This window comes from Triturus cristatus, chromosome 6, assembly GCF_964204655.1.
Source record: "Triturus cristatus chromosome 6, aTriCri1.1, whole genome shotgun sequence".
In the NCBI taxonomy this organism is placed as follows: domain Eukaryota; kingdom Metazoa; phylum Chordata; class Amphibia; order Caudata; family Salamandridae; genus Triturus; species Triturus cristatus.
Window position 1 is genome coordinate 1,914,325,668 of NC_140589.1, and position 16,120 is coordinate 1,914,341,787.

Consider the following 16,120-nt stretch of genomic DNA (forward strand, 5'->3'; position numbering starts at 1 on the left):
GTTTTGTTCTGTGGGGAGGGAACGGGGGGGGGTGAGGGGGTAGTAGAGAATCTGCCTTCAAGCAAAGGGAGAAAAGCAAAACTTGCACGAATTCTGTTTTTTGCTTTCAGGTATGCTGTTTCACCTGCAGGTTCTTGCCGCCACCTGCCTTTCCAGTTTCATGACCCGGGGGCACCCACCTGAGTCAGCCACGCCCCTCCTGGTCACGTCTCCAGGCCCCTGACATCCGGAGGTGCTCAGATGCGGCTGGCCCGGGCCTCGAGTGGTCTCTCTCCGGAGCTCCGTTCCCCTTCAATTGCACTTCCTCGTCCAACTCTCTCGGTTTCTTCCTCTTCCGGCTTTAAGTCCAGCAGGGGTAACAACGGGGGTCTTTATCTGCTTGGTGTTTTTTTTTTGCTCCTTTTCGGTTGTGTTATTTTGGGGTCGTCTTGCTGAGTCGGTGTCAGAACCCACAGGTGAGTGTTCCTCTTTTGTTTTGTTGCCTCTGTCCGTCTTCGTCGCCACTGATGTGTCCGAGCAGCGCTTGTCATTCAGCTGTCTGGAGCTTCGGCATTCAAGCGACTTTTCTTTCATTTAGTCTTGGGAGTGAATGTCCCACAGATGGGACGGGTTCGGTGTGGGGGCGCGTTTGGTTTCTGCTGGAGACAGAGGCTTTAAGCAGGTCCGGCTTCGGCGCTGGGGCCGCCACGTGACCCCCTCCGGTGAATTGCATCATTATTTATTGGGTCGAGTTCACGCTATATTCTAGTACAGACTGCAAACGAATACACTAAGAGGTGAAAACAAAGCCTTAACATAAGAAAATACAAACATATACCCATTTACTGGCTGATTTGTACACTGTGAACACAGAAAACTAGGATAAATCACGGCTCCCCTCCCCTGCTTAAATTGTATGACCTTAGGCAGATATTTTTTGTCACCAAAACTCTTTTTAGTTCCTTATCACATATGAAAGCACTTTCGAGTATGTGAGTTGAGAAATCCAGCTGCACAGAAGTACTTCTCAGTGCAGCGCTATAATGAGCCCTATGAATGTCAAAGCTTCCACGTTAAAGAAATACACTCTTAACCTACGAAGAGACGTCATATTTTATGTGGGTTGTTGTGTGGATTTTTACATAACACATTTACAGGGCTCTGCTCGTGCACGGGCTCTAAGATCCAGACCCTTGGCTCGGCTCGTGCACGGGCTCTAAGATCCAGACCCTTGGCTCGGCTCTGGCTCTAAGATCCACACCTGGCTCTGGCTCGGCTCTCCCTGTTACCTTGTTGGCTCGCCCACCTCTAGTTTCTAGCAGGAAAAGGAATTGAACCCTCCACTTTGGTCTGTATTGCAAACCTGGAAAATCAGGGTGTAGAACAGAGCTTTCCAAACTCTGTGTCGCGACACGGTTCTGTGTCGCCTGCCATGTGCTGGTGTGTCGCGCGACGTCGACCAGATGCGGTAAAATTCGCTTTTTGAACAGGACTGCATGTCAGTGATGCAGTGCGGTACGCGGAGGAGGAAGAGCGTTCCCTTTGACGTGCGCGTCAAATGCACTATCAGTTCACAGAGCCGCCTCTGCTCCCCGTTCCATGCACTCAGTACGGCGCAGTTTTGACAGGAGAGGCAGCCCGGGTGCTCCCGCAACCATCAATGTCACCACTTAAATTATTTAATTTTACTCTAAACATTTAGAAAATGCAAGGTGCATCAACAAGTGACCAGCAAGAGCGGCATTGTAAAATAATCCGATTAGCTTCGACAATATTTGTAAACCTACAAGTCACGCGATGAGCATTATTATATGCAATGGTATGGTGGGGTACGATTCGGATGGAGAGCTGAAGGTTAGGGCGTGATTTGGGGGTGCGAGGCTCGGAGACAAAAGGGAGTGAGAATCGTTTTCATTTTCACCGGGACAGGAGAAGACGGGAAAACAAGAGGGCCAGAGGCAGGCATGGGGGGTGGGGGTGGGGGGGGGGGATGGGGTAAAGAAATGGGAAAACAGAAAAGATGTGAGAGAAGAAACTTAAGCGAGAGACAGGCACGGGTGTGAAGACATTATTTCCAAAGGACGCAGCTTCTTTCGATAAAAAGTATGCGGTTAAAAGTTGACCCCTGACCGGCACTAATAGTGCTTGCTTGCCCTGTGGCTGGCGCTCTGTAGTTTAAACTACTCTCTGCCCAGTAAAGTTGACTGACTGCAGTTAGACTTTCACTAACACTTACCAACATTGAACTGCAACAGTGAGAGATCCTGGCGCTGTGCTCCAGTCCAGCCTCAGTTTATTCCGTCCTCGAGTGCATACTCAAGCCGGGTCCGCCATTGAGAGTGCCGCTGCCTTCAGAGAGCTTGTGCCATCACAACGCGTCTGTGTGTGCCTTTTGAGCACCTGGCTGCAACTCACCCCCTGCCCCGGCCCCACAAGCAGCACAATTTGTTTTCTAATTAGAGCGGGTCTCTTGGCATCCCAGGGACAACGGGGCTGAAGGGAACAGATGGGCTTAACGAGGCTGTCTCCAATTAAAACGGGATGGGCTGCTGAGCTGGAGCCTAAGATGGGAAGGGAGACTCCCAACACTGGCAGGAGTTTTCCTAGGTCCCTCAGAATTCACTCAGCGTGAACGGAAGTCCAACACTCCTACTTCCTGTGAGCAACAGTAGGAACATGGCCCTCACCTTGGGCGGAGGACAAAGAATCTGGGTCTGAACAAAGGAAGCCATGATCCCAGAAATACACGAATCCACACAAAATCGGAAAATCACCCCTGACCAAGACCATCTCACTTTAAACTAAACATAAAAGAACCTTTTTTGTTGTTGTAGTTTTATATAGCGCAAACTCGACCCAAAGGTATCATACAGATTTAGAGGAGCACCAATTGCGCTACAGATGAAATATTTGAGGTAATAATGTTAACTGTCAACGTTTAACACTAATAAAGCCACTTATTTCAACACGGAAAATCTAACTTCTTCTCTTCCTATACCCAACCTGAAATCATTAATTTCTTTACATTTTTAGACAAATGGATTTGTTACATCCCAAACAGACCATAACAGTAATAAGAACTAGCACTAGCCCAACAGCCGGAAGAGCAGAAGCAGTAACACACCTTTGCTCCCTCGCAAGGTTTATGCAATGTATGTACCTTTGCGCACATATTTTATTTGTACTCAACCCTAGAACAATTATTCAAATTTGAAAATGGACCATTTTACCAGGCAATACTGGAAGTTGAACATGTGTCATCTTAACCTTCAACACCGAAATGTAAAATTATATATGGCCCTTCACAGACTTGGAAAATTTGCGTTTGTACTTCCAACCCTGAAACAAAGAACTATTATGTTTGATAGATTTGGGAAACAACCGTTTCAAAATTGCTTTATTAACCTTCCTGCTTTCTCAAATTTGTTTGAAAATGCACCATTTGCCCTCTTTTTCTTCAAATTTTTCTCAGGGGAAGGACCCCCTGAACCCCCTTTCAGTTGGTTCCAGCTCGCTCGCTACACTGCGTTACCGTGTCGCAAAATGATGCATGTCGAAAAAGTGTGTCACCAACATGAAAAGTTTGGAAAGCTGTAGAAGGATGAGTGTGCAGAAGTAAATAAAGTGACAGGCACTTGGGACAAACTCACGGGATCACTGGGGCTGATGAAAGGATGGGCTGCACTCCCTTAACTGTCCACTGGGGGCAGAGCAGGGTCACGCTCATCTATTTACTGTGGAAGTTCACTCCCTCTTCAGCTTTTGTTAGTGTTTCTGTGGAAATATGGATTTTTATGATCAGTTATGTCCCCTATCTTGGACCCCAACGGTTTCATGTACATGCTACAAGTACATGTATGTTCCCTCCAGTTCCAGTTATGAAGACGCAAATACATGTGTGTCCACCGTCAGCATGTCCTCTTTCAGATCCGCCATGAATGGGCTGGATATTCGATTCCTAAGTACAAAAGGCCACCGACTTTATATGGCTCAGTTACTCCATTTTTGCAGTTCAGGCGAGTAGGCCCTGAATGCTACCATCAAGCCTTTCCCTGCTTTCTACCTCTGACAGCTCCAGTCTGAGCTCGCATCTGTACCCATGAACTTTGTCCTACTCCCTGTGCGGCTAACGGTGCCTGACTCGGCCGGTCTGCCTGCCTGCCAAAAGCTGTATTTCACCTTCAAGTTATCTGCTTCGTTCCTCAGCCGATGCATTCCTGTCTAGTAGTTTAAGTAAACATTTCTTTCAGCTACTGAGCAAAGGGCCCGGCTTCTCTGTCTTCATGCAAGTAATTCATAGCCCTGTTACCATGGAAGATTTCTGCCCCTTGCATCTCATGTAGACACTTAGACGCTTGTGCACGCACACACAGTCAGTATAGAATAGATTTTGTCCAAGAGTCCTTCCTTTGTGGATAACATAGTTCTTTAAACATAGGATGTTAGATATGATTTGGGATTAGGTTGACTTGACCCCCCAGACTTCTTGTCTCCACATGTAGAGCTGAATGTCAAGTCCCCTTCACCCCCTAGTTGCACGTCAATCACACGTCATGCTGCTGCGCGCGCATCTCTGCCAAGTATTTCTGATGACATTGCGAAATTATTTCATAGATCCACCCATTTGTGACATCACAACCAATGACGTTTCTTTGTTACGCCCAATTACGCCCCTTTCAGTTACGCATGTAGGGTTTTATCTATACTATCAATTGTTACGCCTCCTGCATCTGTTTCACTGTAATGTCTATTCTATAAAAGTGATTACTTGTCAATAATGTATTGTACTTCACTTCCTGAACCTCCGTGGTGATGGAACTTGGAGTCCACAATTCGAATTGTCCATTGGAATAAAGCCCATTCCGAACCTCTTATACCACGGATTCTGCCTCTTATTTTACTGAGCTATTTTTATTCATTTTCCGTATCAAACTAAGTCCCGGTAATTAAATTATTTACCACATGATTGGCGCCCGAATAGGGACACTTTCTCATCTCACGCGCCGGTGGTGCGTTGCAGGCCCGGTCTCCTGCCACAGCTGGACGGACAACAACGCGTACCAGCAGGATTTCCTGTATCTCCCTCCGGTTAAGCGGGGGCGACTGAGGCTGCGATCAACACCCAGACGAGGCGGTGAGAAGTGCGAAGTATCCCGACCAGAGCCTAGCTGAGAGAGCAAGATCCGAGGTATACAGAGGCCCACCAAGTTCCGAAGTTCCGAAGTTCCGAGGTTCCGATGTTCCGAAGTTCCGAAGTTTTCGAGTCGAGTCCAGTCCGGTCCAGTTCAGTTCAGTTCCGTTCCGAGGCCTTCCGTTTCCGAGCTACCCGGTGAGTACCATTGCTGGGGAGGCGTTCTGACGTGCACATAGGTTGTGCCGGTCAAGACGGGTTTGGGTACACAAATCCGGTCTGCACTGTTTCAGCAGTGTATCTGTACTGTTTAGCAGTATATCTAGTATGTCATATATATCATTCAGAAGCATCTAGTTATTGCCGAGTATTATGCTTAGTGACTAGTTTCTTAGATCATCGTCAGCATTGTTGTTCATTAAATGTTAAATGTTAAACGTGTTAATACGTCCTGCATATTGTGGTATGAATGACTGTTCATCATTGTGTTTCTTGTATTAAGTGTGTTCAAGATTAAGTATCAGATCAGTTGTCAATATGCCGCTCTTTTCGAAATTAAGACAGATCACAACCAGAAAAGGGGTACTCGAAGAAGCTGTTCCTATTCCTCCTAGGGACACTCCAGGGTACTTCATGTATCACAAACATGGCTTAGACGCCATATTATTTCTTGATTTATGGGTAGACTACACTAAGGAATTACCAGAAAATCAGAGGTGGCCCGCAGCTGGGACCTGGGATGCAGAGTGCATCATGAAAGTAGAGGAAGAGTTATGGAAAAGGAAAGCTAGACAGTCACAGAAAGACGCCGTTGAGTTATGGCGTAAAGAATCCCATAGACGTACAGAAAAAGCACTCAGACAGGAAGAGAAAAGTAAGGAGAATTCAAATAAAGTCCGAGAAAATCTATTAATTGAAGAAGGTACACGAGTAAAATCAGAACAAGTAGACCGACAAAGAAATGCCCTTATGAATGGTATGTATCCCCTTCTGGCCGAAGGGTTACCTAAGGCTACTCCGGAGATACCAAAAGACTTGCCACCCCCATTGTTTCCAATAAAAGCACATCCAAAGGGGCATCCCAGAACCGCAGAAGATGTTTTCCTTTCCTCATATTTAGATGACGCAGCTCCCGAGTATGCTAACCCCGCCCCACATAGACCGTCTGCGGGGGGGATTCAACGTCAAGACCCTGTGTCGGTACCTTTGCAACAACAAATTCCGACACAAGTTCCGGCAAGCACATCTGTCTCTACATCTGTTCCTACAGCTGCTTCTACAGCTGTGCCCACACCTATAGTTGCTGTATCACGTTCAACAAATCCTTTCACGTCCGGCACCCCAGAAGGTGCTATCGGAGGTACAACAATTCCCCCCTTGGATTTTTCCACGCCACCCAGAACACATAAACTTACCTTTCAAGACTTAGTACATCAACGTACGCCCAAACTTATAAATACCCGCACGCTTAAGGAACTTCTAGTAGATTGTAGATATGACCCTGTGCCCGGCAAAGAGGACGAAATGATCCTGGCATCATTACGTATCAGACGAGCTGCGATGTATTTAGGGAAGCTACCAGGAATGACTATGCATCTAGATAATATATATCATTTTGTCCAAACAGGGCGAGATTCTGAATGTATTAACAGAGCTATGGAATACCAGAAAGTGGAGATACAGGGGGAACTGTTGCGTTTCCTCATAAATTGTGTGATCAGAAATCAAGATCGACCGGGGGTAAATCCGGAAGCAATGCAAATTCTTACGAGATGGAGCCAGAATATATCAGAGGGGAAACATGATAGGCAATCATGTATAGTAGCCATGTGCCGAAAGATCCGTAAAGAAATAGAACGAATACATGAAGAGAGATTGGCGGTAGACCAGTTTGAACAAAACGAAGAGGGAGAATTAGAATTACCCACAAGACAGTCAGAAACCATAGCCTATGTAGGTAGAGGAAGATCTTGTAATAATACTAGATGTTTTACTGATCCGATACGTCCGATATGTCCAGATAATAACAGGAATTTCCAAACACCTATAATAAATATGAGGTCTCCCGAACATTCGTTCCAAGCCGCTGACAAATTACTCCGAGAACGAAGAGGTTATCACCTACTCGATTCTATGGATGAACAAGAATTAGCCAGGTCAGCCGTTCACTGGATTGACAGTCCCGGAAAATATGGGGATGATACAGTAGCACACACGTTTTTGAACCTCACCCCGGATGAACAGCGTTTAGCTGGAATTTATATGATTCAACAACTCCTTATATTATATAAGAGCCAACATTCCGATCCTGGTCCCTTACCTGATATATTAACTGAATTACTCACGAATAGATGGAGAGGTTCAGGTACTAAGTTAATTAGAGAAATACTAGAATCCAGAAAGCAGTACATTCTTTTTGTATGCCCAGAACATGTCTCACTACCCATCAAGGAAAGAACGACGTATTACATGGATAGACAGAATCCCTTGCGAGAAGTGCACCCAATAAAAGGCGAGGACAATCAGTTTAAACGTGTATTTGTCTATACGCCGATATCTAAAATAGAATTGTTAGAAATGAAGAAAGTGGTACCCAGTCATGACAAAGACCCAGCGGGTTTTCACCGAGAAATTAAAGACATGTTACTCATGGGAGAGTATACCTATCCCGACATTATGACAATATTAAAGGTATTAATGCCTGCTGGCATTTATGAAAAACTTAAGGAAAAAGAGTGGGAAGTGGGAGACCAAAAGATTGACTGGACAGCATTAGAAGCAGAAGAAAAGGCCCGAACTGCAGGAGCAGGGCTTGGGGATAAAACTAAAGCACTACCAGGTTTACTAGTACAGGTACTGCCACGTTTATTAACTACGAAAAAGGAAGATTGGGGTGCAATCTCAGCCTGTAAACAAAAACAAGATGAAGACACCAGTGATTTCTATGCCCGATTCGAAAAATGTTTTGGTATAAATAGTGGCATAAAAGCAAGTAGTGAGTCATATCCACATCTGTTTGTGACAAAATTAGTTGAAAATTCCTTGCCCCAAGTGAAGAATAGAGTATTGAAATTCGAAAGTACCTGGCAAGGTAACACCCCGTCACAAATGTTACAAATGTTACAGTATCATCACAATAGAATTAGAGAGGAACAAGAACATGAACAAAGACGTATGAAAGACACGAAAATGAAAATGCTAGTCTCCCAGACAGTTCCAACTGACGGTCACAAAAAGGGTGTGACACAGTCCGGAGATTCAGCAGGTCCTGTAAAGGGGACATGCAACTATTGTAAACAGCCAGGTCATTACGTACACGATTGTCCAGTCCTGAAACGTAATATCGCCATAGGTATTGCAAAGGAAAGACCACGGCCACCTAGACAGGATCAGAATGAACAAGGAGCCCCGCAGCATGCACAGTCCATGCCAGCTCCGCAACAGTCCATGCCAGCTCCGCAACAGTCTATACAGTTTGTGCCAGCTGCACCAGCGCTGCCTGTGGCTGCCACACAAACCACGACACGACAAATGTACCAGACCGCACAGTATGAATATCCTGAGTATCAACGATACGCATGAACTAGCCTAGAGAGGGAAGTTGACTTACCCCTTATCGAGGTCCCTGTAGATCAAGAAGGACCTTATGTGCACAGTGAATTATTGGGTCAAGATAGAAAATTTTTACTTGATACAGGGGCAAGTCGAACAACAATAAAACGTAGTGAAGTTCCAGGGGCACCCCTCTCAGGCTCACAGAATATTTCCCTTGGTTTTTCAGGAAAACCTATTGTTAATGAAGTATCACAGCCTCTTCCACTTACGATTGGACCCTTGACACGAACTACAGATTTATTGCTTACTAAATCATGCCCAGAAAACTTGTTAGGTATAAAAACATTGAAAGCTCTAGGAGCGATAATATGTTGTTCTCCGGAAGGAGTAAGATTGTTTTTACGTGATTTCAAAGGTCACTATGTATCCCGAGACATGGATCACCGACTGCAGACTTTACCCACACATTTATGGGCACAAGGCCCTACTGATGTTGGTTGCATGAACATTACACCATATCGAGTCACACTAAAGGCAGGAGTGGTACTACCACGAATGCGACAATACAAGTTACCACCAGATGCTGTAGTGGCCTTACTGCAAATCATTGACGAGCTTATTGCCCAAGGAGTGGTTGTGGAAACCGACTCCAATATATGTAATTCCCCGATAATTCCGATTCTTAAACGAACTGATCCAAAGGCCCCGCCAGTATATCGATTAGTTATTGATCTGCGCGAATTAAACAAATGCATTGTGCCACAATTCCCTGTGGTCCCAGATATCTCGTCATTATTGACAGCCATAGATTCAAAAGCAACGTTCTTTACTGTAATTGATCTCAAGAATGCCTTTTTCAGCGTCCCAATAGATCCGGAGAGCCAATACTTGTTCGGATTTAGTTTAAACGGACGAAGTTTTAAATTCACACGCGCACCTCAAGGATTTACAGAAAGCCCTAGCATCTATAGCCAAGCACTGAAACGAGAACTGGACAGTATACACATGCCAGTCAACACTGCACTGCTTCAATATGTCGATGATCTGCTGATCACCGCCCGAAGCGAACCTGAATGTGAAAAAGCATCACTGACGGTTTTACAATTTCTAGCCGAAAAGGGGCACAAGGTGTCCCCTTCTAAGCTGCAATTCTGTGTCCAGCGAGTTGTTTATCTTGGACACTCGCTGTCCAAGGAGGGAAGGCAGCTTACACCCGACCGCATTCAGTTAATTGCTAACATGCCAATACCCAAGACACAAAAGGAGGTGCGGGCTTTCATAGGCCTCACTTCATATTGTAGGCAGTGGATCCCTCAATATGCATTTTTAGCAAAACCACTCATTCAGTTGACAACACAGGAGGCGGCCACATCGACTAGCCTCCCTTGGACTCAGGAACACACACTAGCTTTTGAAAGCTTAAAGAAAGCTCTATGTCAAGCACCTGTTTTAGCAACACCATGTTACAGGAAACATTTTACACTCTTTGTTACAGAACGAGAAGGTACTGCCTTGTCAGTACTTACTCAGGAGCAAGCAGGATCACGCAAACCATGTGCCTATTTCTCTAGTACATTAGATCCCGTAGCTCAGGCTTTGCCTGCGTGCCTGAAATCAGTGGCAGCAACAGCTTTAGCAATCAGACAAAGCGATGCCATAGTGTTAGGACATCCATTGACAGTACAAGTACCCCATGCAGTAGAGGTTCTTGTGAACCGAACGCAAACACAACACTTGACCATAGCAAGACTTACTGGGTACGAATTAACATTGTTTCAGCCACATATAGAAATCAGACGCTGTAATACATTGAATCCTGCCACACTTTTACCTGTAATCGGAACAGACCCACTAGCTCATGATTGTATTGAAGTTATTACTATCACGACGAAACCCAGACAAGATTTGACAGATGTCCCATTGTCAGATCCAGACCTGACGTTGTATGTAGACGGTTCATGTATGAGAACAAGTACGGGAGATTTAGTGGCCGCGTATGCAGTCACAACAGACACTGAAGTCATTGAAACAAACTGTATAAATACCTTGTCAGCTCAAGCAGCAGAGCTTATTGCTCTGACACAAGCCTGTATCCAAGCCACAAATAAGAAAGTCAACATATACACAGATTCACGTTATGCATTCGGAGTTGTACATGACTTCGGCGTGCTGTGGCGAGAGAGAGGTTATTTAACTTCTCATGGTGCCCACATTCAGCACGGATCCCTCATTCATGCTCTGTTAGACGCTATACATCTACCCACTGCAATATCGATTATGAAATGCAAAGCTCATACGAAAGTTACTGATGTCATTTCTCAAGGCAATGATTTAGCTGACAGAACAGCTAAACAGACTGCTCAAACTCACACATCTGACATGACAAAGACAATAGTCCCGACACCAACACATTGTATGACGATTAAGGATCCCGCTCTTGACGTAATTGACATACAGACACATGCTACACCAGACGAGATAAAGAAATGGACTGAATTAGGAGGGATCCAAACGGACCAGGGATGGATGACGAAGGAGAAATCTGTATGGTTTCTTCCCGACTCTATGGTCCAAGTTATCATAAATACAATACACAGTCCAGCGCATCTAGGAGAGAAAGCTATGCTAGACAGCATTCAACACATTTGGTTCAACAAACATTTACGAGCAGCAGCTAAGCAAAAAGTCCGTACCTGTATGATATGTTGTCAGTTTAACCCAGGTAAAAGCATTCCCGTAGAACAGGGTGGATTTCAGCCTCCTGATCACCCTTTTGAAGTCCTCCAGATGGATTATATCCAGATGGAACGATGTCGAGGATTCAAATATGTTCTCGTAGTTGTCTGCGCTCTTTCCCGTTGGACCGAAGCCTACCCAGTCTCAGATTACACTGCCCCGACTACTGCCAAACAGCTAGTTCGAGAGTTCTTCCCACGGTACGGTTTACCACGTGTTGTCTATTCAGATAACGGCCAGCCGTTCTCATCCGAACTGATGAAACATGTTTCACTTTTGCTAGGATATCAATGGAAGTTTCATTGTGTCCGACACCCCGAGGCAGCAGGTCTCGTGGAACGACATAATCAAACTCTGAAAATCAGATTATCCAAAACATGTAGAGAGAAAGGTGTCGATTGGGTAGTAGCTTTACCAGTTGCACTCTTTTACATGAGAATGGTAGCACACTCTCGAACAGGGCTATCCCCTTATGAGGTGATCTTTGGAAGACCACCGAATATGTGGGGGACGCCTATACCCCGTAAAATAACTGATGTTGACTGTAATATGCTGACAGATTACCTGGCTTCCTTGATGTCTGCACTACAATCTTGTCGTTCACAGGTAGCTGCAGCCTTTCCTGACAACACTGAGGTGAAACCCCATGACGTAGTTCCCGGGGACCTAGTGCTGGTGAGGAACTTTGACCGGAAGACTCAGCTGGATCCTAGGTGGAAGTCGCCGCAATTAGTCTTGCTTACCACAAGGACAGCCGTGAAGATCGAAGGCCGGAAAGGCTGGGTGCATTCAAGTCATATCAAGAAATTTCATGGACTACCATCGGATGTAAATACCACACCTCGTGTGTCTTCACCTATTGACTCAAAGCTTCCTTTGGTTGAACCAAGTAACCAGGAATTATATAAATTAAAACTGCGGTCTAATAAGTCAGACAATTTGATTGTTTAAGTCCTCTCCAAGGTGAAGCGGTTGAATTTGTCTCTGACATGTATCCCCTAGACCGAAACCGAAAAATGTTTAAACGACATGCGTACTGTAAATCACTGCGTAGTCATTGTACAGTGACGTTATTAATTTTGTTTTTCTTAAGTCTTATAATAATCACTGCAAGTATATTGTTGCACATATATCATCCTATTTCTAAACATGTTTACAATGTTACTGCTGAACATTCTTTTAGTGACCTACCCCCGCATGAATTGTCCTATAGATTTGCGCTGCGCAATAACACTTTCATTAGTATGTTACATCATTCCCATCAGACTAGTAATGCTACCAATTGTTGGATATGTGGCCGACTCCCTCCCTATCAGAATTATAAGGGAGTTCTGCCCCTCTTTCCATATCCGTTTACACACAATGGCTCCTGTGGAGCATGGTTTAGTTTAATCAACTCCTTAGATTCAAACACAGCCGTTTATCAAGACAATTGGGTATGGGGAAATCTGAACCTAGTTTTACTCAAAGTCTGCTACCCTGAAAAGGAGGGTCGTCCAAAAAAAACAGGAACGGATCTAGAAAATGAAGTATATGGATTAGGTAATTTTACACTTAATCTCATGATCCTGAATGTTGAATCCGAAGCTGCACCAATTTTGCCTGCCATGTCAGTGTTTCCAGTTAAGGGTAAATTGTGTGTAAGAAAGAATGGTACCAAACATATGGGCCATAGTAGATGCACTACTGTAATAGAATTCAGTGATCAAGGCAAGTCTTCATTTAGAGCTTCTCGCCATTCCTACTTCATATGTGGTCAGACTGCATATATACGTCTGCCTCTAGATTGGGATGGTACCTGTTACATCGGATTCCTTTTGCCACCTGTTTTCCTAGCTCCTCCTGATTACCATAGAAATATTCATTTAGTACACAATAGAAAACGGTGAGATCTCCCAATTGTCGATTACACTGAGACGGCATGGGAAAAGTATGTAGATTTTAATAAAGGCCTCTTTCCCTATATAGGTACAGTTACCAATAGTAAGCTAATACGTAGATTAACTAGGACTCTTGAAGCCGTAGTTAATGAAACTATTTCCGCCTTAGGCAACCTGACAGAGGAGCAGTCTGCGATGAGGATTGTTGTTCTTCAAAATCGTCTTGTCCTTGACGTCATCCTGGCCGATAGGGGCGGAGCTTGTAGGGTCATCGGATCAAGCTGCTGCGTATTCATACCAGAAAATTCGCCATCTGTATATAAAGCTATAACTCGCCTTCATAAGATTGTGAGCCAGATACACCAGAATCCAGGCACTTGGACTTGGTCCGGGTGGTTTTGGAGCGTGTTATCAGCCTGGGGATGGAGAGTTCTATCCTTCCTAGGTATTGGCCTTCTTATACTATTCAGTTGCTGCTTATGCCTGCAATGTGGACCAGCGATTTGTGGTCTGTGTGCCACATCGTGTATTCCACATCAAGGTTTTCATTCAAGATCCCGAAAGAAGAAGGAAGAACAAATGATGCTATATGAACAGATCAATGGATTAATTAAGATTGATATCTCTTAAAGGGCAAGTAGGGGACAAGGAGGGAATGTGGAAATATGGATTTTTATGATCAGTTATGTCCCCTATCTTGGACCCCAACGGTTTCATGTACATGCTACAAGTACATGTATGTTCCCTCCAGTTCCAGTTATGAAGACGCAAATACATGTGTGTCCACCGTCAGCATGTCCTCTTTCAGATCCGCCATGAATGGGCTGGATATTCGATTCCTAAGTACAAAAGGCCACCGACTTTATATGGCTCAGTTACTCCATTTTTGCAGTTCAGGCGAGTAGGCCCTGAATGCTACCATCAAGCCTTTCCCTGCTTTCTACCTCTGACAGCTCCAGTCTGAGCTCGCATCTGTACCCATGAACTTTGTCCTACTCCCTGTGCGGCTAACGGTGCCTGACTCGGCCGGTCTGCCTGCCTGCCAAAAGCTGTATTTCACCTTCAAGTTATCTGCTTCGTTCCTCAGCCGATGCATTCCTGTCTAGTAGTTTAAGTAAACATTTCTTTCAGCTACTGAGCAAAGGGCCCGGCTTCTCTGTCTTCATGCAAGTAATTCATAGCCCTGTTACCATGGAAGATTTCTGCCCCTTGCATCTCATGTAGACACTTAGACGCTTGTGCACGCACACACAGTCAGTATAGAATAGATTTTGTCCAAGAGTCCTTCCTTTGTGGATAACATAGTTCTTTAAACATAGGATGTTAGATATGATTTGGGATTAGGTTGACTTGACCCCCCAGACTTCTTGTCTCCACATGTAGAGCTGAATGTCAAGTCCCCTTCACCCCCTAGTTGCACGTCAATCACACGTCATGCTGCTGCGCGCGCATCTCTGCCAAGTATTTCTGCTGACATTGCGAAATTATTTCATAGATCCACCCATTTGTGACATCACAACCAAGGACGTTTCTTTGTTACGCCCAATTACGCCCCTTTCAGTTACGCATGTAGGGTTTTATCTATACTATCAATTGTTACGCCTCCTGCATCTGTTTCATTGTAATGTCTATTCTATAAAAGTGATTACTTGTCAATAATGTATTGTACTTCACTTCCTGAACCTCCGTGGTGATGGAACTTGGAGTCCACAATTCGAATTGTCCATTGGAATAAAGCCCATTCCGAACCTCTTATACCACGGATTCTGCCTCTTATTTTACTGAGCTATTTTTATTCATTTTCCGTATCAAACTAAGTCCCGGTAATTAAATTATTTACCACATTTCGCTAACAGGATGTGTTTATGGCTTTACTACCTGTGTGATCAACGCACACTTTATAACAATGAAAAATCTGATCACAAAGTCCCACAATGAAGTGACGCTTCCAGTCTAGCAATATATGAAGAAAACACGTAGGAAGTGTCATTTGTGCGCTTACATGACTCTCCAGGTCCACTTCTCACAACACACACTTTTCATTAACAATACCTGGCTGGTAGACGGTCACATCCCGCGCCTTTCACGATCTTGTCACCTATGCATGAAATGTGATGTTTACTTAATATGATAAGATGTTTTATTCCATTGATGTCAGAAGTAATGCACACATAACAATTTATGTAAGAAGAATTATTGGTTAAAGTTAACAATTAATTAGCACTGAAAGTTACTTTTTTGAGTCAGAAAATAGACAGTCTATTTAAATATGCGGTATTAGCAACGGTTACATTTACATAATGCATGAATTTACATCACAGACCATACAAATACACTTTTGAAATTAGCAAACGTTGGTGTTAAACTTCTGAAATACATACCTGGCCATGTAGATTCTGTGTTTCTGTTAGAAAATGAGGTTAGAGATTTTCTTCTTGGGAAATTCTGAGTCTACATGACGTCATATGTCTGGCACAGTTTGGTGTCTGCTTCTGCAGGGCACAAGGGCTAGTTATAACATAACAGGTGTATTTGTAAAGCGCGCGTTCACCCCTGACGGGGTATATTGGCGCTGAATAACAGATGTTTATTGTTACCCAACTCATTTCTTTCGACCTCATATGGATGAGAGGCTGAGTGGACCAGCCGGGATTTGAACCTGTGACCATGAGATCAAACACAGGCCCCTGCAGTGGATGGATTAGTCCACTGAGCCACCCGACTCGGCCAGAGTTATGGGTTTAAATGACTGTTTGATATATCGGATACCTACTTTACCGACTTCTATTAGTCCCTACACCTGCTTTCACTACGCCTACCTGAGACTGAACTGGTAAAT

General features: G+C 44.4%; 1 protein-coding gene across 1 annotated transcript in view; it reads left to right on the forward strand.

Moving 5' to 3' along the window:
• The first annotated feature begins 252 nt into the window (after positions 1-252).
• LOC146822443 (NACHT, LRR and PYD domains-containing protein 12-like) overlaps positions 253-16,120 on the forward strand; it is a 341,354-nt gene continuing 325,486 nt past the window's right edge. The window contains exon 1 of the mRNA XM_085613551.1: positions 253-455. The gene's annotated coding sequence lies outside the window, so the exon portion shown is untranslated. The remainder of the gene's footprint in view (positions 456-16,120) is intronic.